Below are 12293 nucleotides of genomic sequence, written 5' to 3'. Positions count from 1 at the left end.
GATTTTTTACTTATTCTTTTTAGATATATGTGACATATTTTGCCATATTACATATGTATGGTGTATAATTTATTTTAACTAGAATCCCATTCTTGTCTTTGTACATGATATGGAGTTTCACTGCAGTGTATTCATAGGATACTTGATTGCATTTACATATACTAACAATAAACAATAAGAAACTGAAATTTTTTAAACTGTCATTTTATGAAAACATCCAAAATTATGAATACTCCAAATACATCTGGCATAAGCTAGGTAAGACCTATACACTAAGAACCACAAAGCATAGAAGTTAAAGAGCAAAATCAAGCTGTTCCAGATCTGGGCTGAGACTCGGCATCGCCATAATGTCAGTCCTCAGTATGATACTAACCAAATTCCCCCACAGTCTTTCTAAGAAACTAAAAGTGGATTCTAAAGTCCAGGGATGCAGCAGACCTAAGTTGCCAAAACAATTCCGAAGGGGAAAAAAAAAGAACTAATTTGAAATTCTGTCCTTCCCTTATTTCAAAACTTACTATTCTGAGAAGCTACAGTAATCAAGGCAGTATGTTATTGGGATAAAGATAAACCATTAGGCCTTAGAAAAGAAAAGACTATACAGAAAGAGAACCACACAGACATGGACTAAAGCACAGAGTGGAACAGGATGGTCTTCAATCAGTGATACTGGAAACACTGGAAGTTCATGGACACAGGAAAGAAGAGCTTTGACAGTATCTTGTAGTAACTTACAAAAACTAACTTGAAACATATTAAAGAACTAAAAATAGACTTAAAATAACACAACTTGAGGAAGAAAGCATAAGATAAAATCTTTGGGTAAGGCAATGACATTTAAAATACAATACCAAATGCACAGTTCATTTAAAAAAAATATAAATTTTACTTTATCAAAATTAAGAATAGTTTTTCTTAGGAAAGAAAATAGTGAGTATATTGATATTTACAACATCTATATTAAGTTGGTATTTAATAAAAGCAAGATGAACCTGTCAAACTGGAGAAATAGAATACAGTGGGGAAAGTTCTGATTTGAGAAGAAAAATTCATAACAAGTTAGGTCAGTTTATTTTTAGGATTCACAAATTTTATTCTAGTAATCAAACCAGATGCAGCTCCAAAGTGTTCTGTGTGTGTGTGTGTGTGTGTGTGTGTGTGTATGTGTGTGTGTATGTGTGTGTTCCTGGCATGTGTTTTCTATACTAGGTTATATAACTGACAGGAGCCCTTAAGAACTGGAGAGTGATTGCAAGGGTCCTCTGCACACACCTCTGTTACTACTCCATTTCACCTGGGACCACAAATGAAGGATGATCTGAAATGTACAGCGTCCTGGGAAGAAAACCCGCTCTGAGTAGAGGGCAGGGTGTGAGAGCTCCCTTTGCCTGCTCAGACCTGGCCCTAGGTGGGCGTTACTCCCACATCTGGTGGAAATGCAGGTCAGTGGAAGTGTGCTATTGGGTCCTTCAGACTTAAGTGTCTTTGGGCCAACTGGAGACTTCCTTGGGAAAACGCTCAGTGTCTTCTACAAGCAAATGGGTAACATTTTCATTCAACTAAATTGGACAGAAAGCTCCATGCGCTTGGTGCTGTGTACTAGTGGACATCAGTGCAGCCCTTCCCTTTACCACTCATGCAAAAGAAGAAAACAAGGGGTCACTGAGGAGGAACAAGGAGCCAAGAAGCATTCCAAACCCAAGGACACACCACTCTTCAGCTGGGACTCAGCTGATCGACTGTGAACTGTCTGGGTGTGGATCGGGGTGTACCTATGATTGAATCTAGTGGAAGGACTGAACCAAACAAGGTCATCAACAGTAAATCTCTTCATACCTGTTCATTATCCATAATGATCACCGATTTCCTTGTAGGCTGGTAGCAAGCCTGACAGGCAAGAGACTGCTCTGCTTTGTATGTTGACACAAAGGAAACTGCACTCTTAATACTATGTTTTGCTTTTGAAATGCTAACATCAATTAACACAGAAGAAGGAAATAACTGATATGGCCCTTCGTCGCAGAGGCTTTAACATTGACTCTCGACTCTCTGTTATGTATCCTGTGTCAGGCCTGAATCTTCTACAAACATCTCTTCATTAGTCTTTATGGCATTTCCTGTATTTACATCACCCTGCCCTGCTTTATAATGAGGAAATCAAAGCTTTGAGGTAGCGTGGGGATTAACGGCAAAGCCAAGCCTCTTGCATCCTAATCCCATGTTCTTTCCAGAAGCTAATTGGCTGTCAGTCACTTCCTCTAAACAGCACATGAGGGTACTAAGAGCCAAAGGGACACGGGCATGTCACCACCCATGTAACATTCTCGAATGCAGAGAGAGGACTGCTCTTAATAGATATGCATAAATGCATTGTGCCCATTTTATTTATATATGTGTGGTGCATATATACATACACACATACATATACACATACATATACACACACACATATATACACATACATATATACACACGTATATACATATATACATGTACACACACATACATATATACACACACTTATATGTGCTGCATTCATTGTATGTTTGTGTATATGGGTACATTATCGTATATATGCACATATTTACAGAAAATGGACACTATGTATTTAATCATATCCATGGGGAGTACTACCTACTTCATATATGAAGAATACTACATGTATACGTGTATGCATGTGTACATACATATAATGCATAAACATAGTATATATAATACACAGTAAAAAATTTGATCAATATTACAAAGTGTCGGGAGCCTCCACACCGGAACTGAGCGCCGTTTAACCTTGAGTGATGAGAGTGTGGAGATGTGGCAAGCCAGCCATGGGCTGTGTGTGTGAACTATGAGCACTGAGTGCACAGGGTGGACTGAACCCATGTTGCCCCTCTGTTTGGGAGGGCGACATTAGTGTCTTTTATCTCGCTCTGCCTATGATCCCCACACAGCACATGAGATGGACGTGGCCTTCCTAGATGTCAGTCAACCTGCCGACCGCAGACATCAGAAGCTAGACTCAACCCCCTGAAACCTGACCCCTTGCCTCATCTGAATGGCTTCTCCCTAATAAAAGGGTTCAGCACCTGCTCCTCACTCTCTTTATTGCCTGCCTTGCCCCCTTGTGGGAGCTGTGGCTGATGAGTGGTCACTGAACCCAAAGAAAAGGTACTTTCTGTGTCTGTGTCTTTATTTAGTCCCGGATTCACTTGGAGTGACCCTGACCAGTTTAGTTGTGTGAAGTGACGAGAAAGGAGATGGGAAAGGAGTCAAGCCCCTAATTCCCATGATGTTCAGGAGTCAAGTGCACGTAAAGGTTTTATCTTAAACTGAACTGCAGTGACCTAGGCTTTCAGCTGTCCTCTGCTTAAGATAATAAGGTGTAGCCTCGCTGACTACCTTCTCTTAGGATAGAAGAAGAACTAAAAACAGAGTCCTAATGCCTGAGTTTGTTAATCTCCTCCAAGAGAAGAAATTGTCATCTTCAGGCATTCGGGGCCCTAATGTGTCACAGGTTCTTCACTACCCCACCCTGCTAATCATCAAATGAGATCTGCATCTATTAAGGGGCTGACCCACATTACAAGTGTGTCTTGCCAATGCTTCCCAGAGATCCTTAGGCTTCATTGGTCTTTGGCACTGAGCCAGGCATCCAAACCCAGATGCATTCAGGAACTAGACTGTCAGGTAAGTAAGGGAAGCAGACAGGTGGCCTCTCCATCATTCTGTTGACAAATTAAACATAGGGGAATCATTCTCTGCATCCATAAACAAATGTGCAGGCCTCCTACAGTCAGATTTCCTAAAAATGTTTTAGACAAGCCTGATATTGATACTTTTATCTGCTATTTCTTTATTGTTCAGCAGCTAATTTTTTTGAATACTTTTAAGACTCAGATGGACCCAGCCACAGCAAGGGTGGGTTCCAGTCCAAGCACTCGCAGTTCAAGGCCTTGTCTTCACTTCGCCGAGAACAATCTGTATCTCCTCTTCCAATCACCACAAGTTCCAAGGGAGTGTGTGTGCTAGTTACTTGCCAACATTGGCTGACTGATGCTTGGGCCACCCCGTCATCATCCGGCCTCCCCTCTGATGCCTCTTCAGACACATAATCCATTCATCACCTTCAGGAGCCACCTTCAGATAAGTGACCCCCTCTGCATTTACCAGGGTGGCCACCATCCACTCACAGAGGTGGACCCCAGAGGGTCCTGTAAGTGCCAGGTTTCAACGAAAGAGCCCCAGTTCTCTGCTCACCAACCAGAACTGCAGCCTCAGACCCATTCCAAACTAGAGTCTTAATCACTTAATTGAATATTTAAAATGCACACATGCACAAGGACATGCATTACAGTTTCATTTATAATCATGAAAAAAGTGGAAATACCTCAAATACACACCAGAGTGTGAAATAATACACATTAAAATATATGAAAGCAATTTATGCACACTGACACAGAAACTTTCCAAAATACGTTGTTCAGTGAAAAGGCAAGTAACTAAATCTCACACACACACACACACACACACACACACACACACAATTTTCTCATTAATGTAATCAAACATTTGTATCTATGTGGATGTAAACGTTAAGGATACACAGAAGGAAATCCCTGAAAACCAGGTGTCACCACTATTTTCTCTGAAGATTGGAGTGGTTCTGGGAGTGGGAGGGAGAGGCATTCATTTTTTGTATTGCTTGAATTTTTCAATGAGGTTATTTTCACAGGTGACTTGTGCTACTTTTTAAGCATTATTTGAAAAGAGGTATCATTTGGACTACAAGGCACCTGCGAGATGCCAGAGTGGTGAGCCTTGTGAAGAGGAGAGAGAGAGATTTTGTGTCTGGCTGGTAGCCTCAACTACAAATCATCCTCCGCTTCCTCCCCGGTATGACTTATCCCGTGTGTCACGTTACCACTCCCTGTATTCTGATGATGGGGATTTTTTTTTTTCATTATATAACAGTAATTCTTGTGTTACTACAGGATAAGGCTATGGTTAGTGAGTTATGGACTGCCTGGAATGCACTTTATCAGAGCAAACACTTGTAGAGGAGCCAACAGAAGGTCAAGTCCAGGCCAGGGACAAAAGTAAACTCACAATCTTGCCCTGGGGATAAATAGTCTGGGGCCAGATATTCCCAGGACAACAGTGGCAGGATATTTTGCCCTGTCAGTGAGTGAGATAAGAAGAATGTAATCTTGAATGTCCCTAGGTAGCATGTGCAGTAGACGTTTCCTCCTGGATCACCCAGATAATGCCAAGATCTGGAGCAAGATGACTGCAGGGTTTGACGACTCCCAGCCTCCCCTTACCTCTCCTCCCACTGGTGAAGGCCTGGCTATGGCGTGGCCCCCCTCAAAACCCTTCAAAGTCTTCCTCTCACCTTGAGGATAACGCCCCAGCTCCAGCGCCGCCAAGGTCCTCCATGATCTGGCTAGTCTTACTTGTTCTTATTTCTCCCTTTGTCCTTGTTAACACTCATCAATATTGGACTCAGCGCGACTCTGACTTCTTTGTTCCAATTTATGCTATTCTCTTTGTCACGGATAGCCACCATCAACCTGCACAACCTCATCACCGCCATCTTGGATAAATCCTGTTCATATGTTTTATCTTCTTTCCACGGTGGCTTTTCATGGAAACTATTGTCCTCACCTTCTTTGGCCCATACTTAGCCCACAGATCTACCCCTTCCCACTATAGGAAAACAAAATCTGAGGAACTAATTCACAATGAATTTTAAATAACTGACATCTGCTAACATAGGTGAGAGCCTTTCTAGACGGGGTTGTCAGATTGAGCCACAGGGATACAGAACACCCTGTTAAGTTTCAGTCAGACAATGAATAATTGTTAAAGTAAGCATAGCCTCTTCAATATTCTTGTTCCCTAAATGAACCCGATAAACACCCAAAGCAGAACCACAGGTGTCAACCAGCAAGTGGAGAAGGCTTTTTCTGCCAGGGCCTTCCCACTTTCCCCCATCATGCACCTGAGATAATGGCCTTCTCCTAAGTGTGACCCTAGTAGGTCCAAATGCTTGTCCTTGGGCAAGCCGTCTTCTCTGTCATAACTCCCACCTCTGTTCTCGTGATTCCAAGTCTAGTCTTTCCATGCCGCTTAGATGTGCTAGCACCAACTCTAAAACTGGATCCAAAAGACTGTGCCAGGAAGGCTCTTGTTCCTGGTACGTGATGGCCCACACAGATTAAAATCTTACAAATAATCTTTATACTCTCTCCTTTTACATCTGTAGCCAGTGGGTCACCAGATCTAAACCCGTGGGGACGGGACAGGGAAGGTCCAACACCAGGTATCCCTGCTCCTTCTGCATGCCTCTCTCTTCTAGGCGACACACTGCCCAGCCCCTTAGTGATGGGGCTGCAAATGCTCCTGTCACAAGGAAAGAACTGGAAAGTCTCAGTGAAGGCTTTGGACTTTTATTTCCCACTCTGGTGGCAGGGGCAGGCAGGTTGGGATACGCTGAAGGGCCATCCCGCGTCTAAAGCAAGGCCAGGCAGGGTAGGTTGCCTGGACACTGCACAGGCACAGTTCTCCAGATGTTTTATGAGTACCTGGCTCACTCCCCAAGCAAGGCCACTCGGTTCTGGTCCTCACCTGAAGACTGGAGACCTGGGAAGAGGCCAGCTTCCCGCTCCACTGCCTCCTTGATCACACTCTTTAAAGTCCTCTTATCTCACTGCAGACTGCCCTACACATCCTCAGTGCTACATCCCTCATCCTCAACTCAGAACTTTATAAAAGGTAGACAGATATTTTCCTCACAAATTCATTAAAAGACCCAAAATGTTTTCTAACAGGAGAAAACAATGGGGGAGGGGCATTAAGCTGAGAGGAGGCATAAATTAACAACAGAAGAGAACAACCCGGCATCAGGGTAGGAAAGTTACTGTGTCGAAGGATAAAATCATGGCAGTTTAATTTAAAGATATAAACTGGCTTTATTTTCTACTCCAGAACTGGGCAGAGAGAATGAGAGAATGGATGTTCTGATGGGCAGAGTGAGGGAGCTGGTTTGTAGATAAAGAAACAGGAAAGTACAAACAAAAACCAAAAAGTGAATGGGCTGTTCCAAAGTCACTTCCCTCATAAGGTGGGAACAAGAGGCAGAACAATAGGAAAATAAATGACCGGTTCACATCAGGTTAGCTGTGTTATGTAAGGATTAGGGCAGAGGGACTTCCTCATCCCATTAACGCATCCTGATTTCTCAGGTCAGATGAATAATTGAGTTTCAACTTGTCCATCTGAAACCTTAGAATGAGTGACTCCATTTTTATTTTTGATCTGATCTCTTGGGACTCAGTACAGGACTTTAATCCAAAACAATGGCCTCCAGTTTTTAACAATTGTAAATAGAAAGAGTAGAAACAAGAACAGTTAGGAAACCATTGTGATAATACAGGCCTTATGTCAGTAATTCAGAAGTTACAACGATTACAATAAACATGACTGAAATGTTCCTTATTTTTATCTGTTAAAGAGTTTGTTCACAAACATTTAATACTATAAACAGAACAGTATGAAAAGGCTTGAACTGATATACTATCAGATATCTTGAATACTTTGGAAGGAATCGCATTCCCACGGTTATTATGCCATTAAACACCCTTATTTACTTTTGGAAGACTTTCGTCAGGTAACAATTTGTCCAGTAGCTCAAGTATGTGAAATAGCTGGCACATACCATGTACTCAATAAGCATTTGCAAAATCAACACACATTCCTCATTTCTCTAAAAATAGCCCCCATTCTGACATTATAGTGGTTGACTGGCTTCACCTCCCACCCCCCACACCCCCATTACTACACATAAAGTCTCCTATCCATGAAATGAGCTGCAATCTTAGTACACAAATATTTTAAGATAGATCACACCCTTTTGTCCAATCATGTTTATGTTCAAGCTTCATGGAAACCAAGCATAAAGATGCATGGTTCACCCTGGGTCTTTGAGTCTTCCATCTCAGGGCTCCAAAATGGCATAAAACTAAGGCCAAATAAATTTGTGTGCCTTTCTCCTGTTAACCTGTTTTTGTTTTGTTTTGCTTTTGCTTTAGGGACATCAGCCATGATCCTTTACAATGGACAGGAAAGAGATCACGGCCTTTCCTGCCTCATCCAGCTATGGCTTCTGTTTTTAAGTTTGAAAAGCAAATGAGTAAAGTAAACAGTATTTCAAAGTAAACACAATTTCAAAGAGGAATTTTTAGCCTGCCTAAGGAAAAAAAAATGCAATCAGGTACAACTGTAACACAAAATCCATAAAAATAAGAATTATGACAGCTATAAATATATAAAAATATGTCTCTGCTTAGTAATTGCCCCCAGGCTCTTCTCACACTCAGAGTAGTTGTGCTGCACTTAAGAACAAATTATTACTAAGACTCTTCACTAATTTACACTGATACCCTACAATGCAAACACTAGTTGGTCTCTTTGCCTTAAATTCATAAAGTATCATAAATTCAAAGCTAGTTGGATTTTCTCGGTCATTACATGCGTTTTTTGCTGAATGATGTCTTTGTGGGATCCGTGTTTCTTGATGTACGCAGCTGCATTTATTTCTCATTTATGGGTGTTTGGATTACTTGTTTTATTTTCTCCTAATACAGACACTACTGCCACACACATTCTTATACATGTTTCCTTATGCACCTGTTCAAGTTTCTCACTTCCTCTCTCGCTCCCTCCCTCCCTTTCTCCTTCCTCCTTCCATTTATCTATCAGAACATCTCTCACTTCATCCTCGTTTTTATATTGAGTGTTTCACCTCACTTAATGGTGCCCTCTTCTGAAAGAACAGAAAAGTTCAGGTACTTAACTGTTTTCTTTCTGTTTAATGATGTGGGTAGGGTTTGGAATCCTCCAATTTTAGAGTTCTCTTTTGTCTTATAAGACTCTAAATTTTTCCCTTCCTTTCTTCTTTTTCCCTTCATTACCAAATTACCAAATGGTTTGCCTACCTTTCTTTTCTCCCACTTCTCCCCTAAAACCACGATTGCAAAGATTCTCTTTAAATGTAGCCTATCCTGTTAAATTACACCTGTCCCATTTATCCTGGACAGCCCTACGCAGGGGTGCCTGGTCCTTGAAATTGCTGGTCCTGAAACTCCTTCTCAGTACCCTGTGCTCTTTTCCGCTTAGATGCTTTCCCATATTTTCTGACATAAGGTGCATTTAATCAATCTAGAGCTTGCTTAACTCCACTTTCACTAGCCTCCTCTTCTTTCTTTCATTCTGTTTTTCTTGGTCTGTGCCTAAAAAGTCTTGCAACCTGATGGGGAGGGACAGCAGAGAGACCACACACTGACTGCATGGTTTTCCTCTTTTTCGAAGTTACTTTGCAGTTTTGTGTTTCTCTTAGAGTTAACAGGGGCATGTTTTGACGAGAAATAACTTTTTCTTTCTAGGTGTTTGAAGTTATTTGATAAAGGGATCCTGGGAGACGGGCTGCTATGCAGCCACCATTGTCCTCCCTGCTCCAGCTGTTTCTGCCCATGTGCAGGCTTGTGCAGATGTGTTCACTGAGACGGTGCATTCTTGGAAGGCAGCATCTTGCTGTTTCCTTGCCAATGATTAGCACCTGTTAGAAACTGTCCACAGGGATTAAAACCAACCTAGTTAAGAACAAAGAAAACTACATTTATTAGGGACTACTTAAGATTACAATCTGAAAAAACAGATTCAAGCAGCCTCAAAAATGTGCTATAATGTCTTACAAAACAGCAGCTGTGTTTATAGTTGTTAAAACACAAGTGGGTTGGAAATTACATTTCTTGTTTGTAAGGAATTGTACTTGGTGCTGGCAGAAGTTAAACTGTTCGTCAGAAAGAAATTGGGTTCAGTCTCAGGCTCTGGGTAGTTTGGGGAAAAGGATCCCATATTCAGAGGGCAGCAGAGGTAACAATGTTTCAAGGGTCAACTTGCATGACAGAGAGGTGGGGTAGTTCAAGGATTCAGCTGCAGAGGCATCTGAAATCTGATTCAGAGTGGCTTCTCAACTCTTTTCTAAGTGCCCCCAATCAATTCTATAATTTTTTTTTTTTTTTTAGAGAGAGAGAGAGAAAAAATTTTAATATTTTTAAGTTTTTGGCGGACACAACATCTTTGTTTGTATGTGGTGCTGAGGATGGAACCCGGGCCGCACGCATGCCAGGCGAGCATGCTACCGCTTGAGCCACATCCCAAGCCCACTATAATTTTTTTATAACTTTTAATTGTCCCCTTTGATAAAACTAAGTGAGAAGTTGAGACTCTATCATTTGAGCATATGGGTTATAATACAAGCCAATTCCAGTATCAATTGTAAGTTATTCTCTGTATTAAAATATTATTCCAAAACTTTTATTAACTCACAGCATTGACTAGTAATCAAGGAACTTAAAATCACAACAAAGGGGCCCGGGTTGTGGCTTAGTGGTAGAGTGCTTGCCTAGCATGCATGAGGCATTGGGTTCAATCCCTGGAACCACATAAAAATAAACAAATAAAATAAAGATATTGTGTCCATCTACAACAACAACAAAAAAAAATTTAAATCACAACAAAATAGTGTTCCAAAATGTTAATATCAGTAATAAATAAATAAATAAATAAAAGTCTGAACATATCAAGTGTCAGGAAGAGGAGGAGGGGGAGCCCTTCACTGTGCAGGGAGCCCAAGTTGGTGTGCACACTGTGGACAACAATTGGTCAGTATCTAGTGAAGCTGAAAATATGCCTATCTTGTTTCCTGGTGCATATTAAGTACTCAGAACGGGGTTTCACTGTGACACTCATGCATGCAACACAATTTGATCAGTTTCATTCCAGTACCTCTCTCTGCCTCCCCTCTGTCCTCCCCTGATCCCCTTTCTCTACTCTAATGCTCTCCCTTCTAGCTTCATCAGACCCTCTTCTTTTTCCTCTTTTTCCTCAGGTTTCCACATATGAGAGAAGACATGGTGCTTGCCCTTCTGAGTCTGGGCTTGTTTCCTTTGACACAGTACTCTCCAGCTCCAACAGCTTTTCTACAAATGATGTCATTTTATTCTTCTTTATGACTGAATAAAACTCCATGTGTATCTATACACCACATTTTCTTTATTCATATTTTGTCTGATACCTAAGCTGGTTCCATATTTGGCTACTGTGAATTGTGCTGTTATAAACATGGGAGCGTGGGCTGAGATTGTGGCTCAGTGGTAGAGCGCTCGCCTAGCACATGGGAGGCACTGGGTTTGATCCTAAGCACCACATAAAAAATAAAGAAATGAATAAAATAAAGGTATTGTGTCCATCTACAACTTGAAAACAATTTTTTTTTATTTTTAAAAGATAAACATGAGAGTGCATGTATCTCTAAACCATGCTGACTTTAATTATATTGGATAGATACTAAGGAGTGAGATAGCTGATTATTTGCTTGAATTATCAGAGAACTACCAAGGCAGCAACAACAGATCTAGAAAGTAGAAAGCCCACAGAGATGGGCCAGACGCCTCCGAACAGCCTTTTTTTGAGACCTGTTCCATTTAGAGGGCAACAAATGAGAGGGCAGACTTTTGCAGATTCCCAGGGGCTACAAAGGCAAAATTCCAAGTTCAAGGACGGGTAAAACCGGAAAATACTCCCAGGCCCTTAATTGCAACCCATAAAGGGTTTTTAATCAGCCAAACCCAGCCTTCCAGAACACCCTAGCAAGATAACCTATGCTCTTGTAGTAAAACCAATAAAAACCAAATACAAGTAGAATATTTTAAGATTAACTGCAGACTGGTATAAAAGGAATTGTTACCTTCAAACACACAACAAAATTTACAGATGACTTCCCAACTGAAATGATGGAAGTCAGAAAGCAACGTAATACCTTCTAAGTGCATTATTCGTAATGCTGCCAATTCAGAATTCTATGCCTTTTGAAAACATCATTCAAAAGTAAAGGTCAAATAATTCATACTCAAAAAAAGAAACTAAAATAGTCACCAGCAGACTTACACTAAAGGAAGTATTAGAGTTGTTTAAGAAAATTGAAAATGATCCTGAATGGAATCGCAAAAGTACTAGATGTGAAGGGATAATAATGTGCATATATTTAAAGAAATATTGATTGCATGCAGCAATAACCAAAATGTCTTGTGAGGTGGTGAACACAAAAATAACTAAATCTACACAACCATTATACTACAAGGTGTGAGGATAATAAATTTAAAGGGTTAGGCACACTTTTCACTGTCTTGGAATTGGTAAAAATACAAACACATCTCACGCTTTAAAAGAGC

This window comes from Urocitellus parryii, chromosome 9 (genome assembly GCF_045843805.1).
Source record: "Urocitellus parryii isolate mUroPar1 chromosome 9, mUroPar1.hap1, whole genome shotgun sequence".
NCBI lineage: Eukaryota > Metazoa > Chordata > Mammalia > Rodentia > Sciuridae > Urocitellus > Urocitellus parryii.
This window is presented reverse-complemented; position numbering follows the sequence as displayed.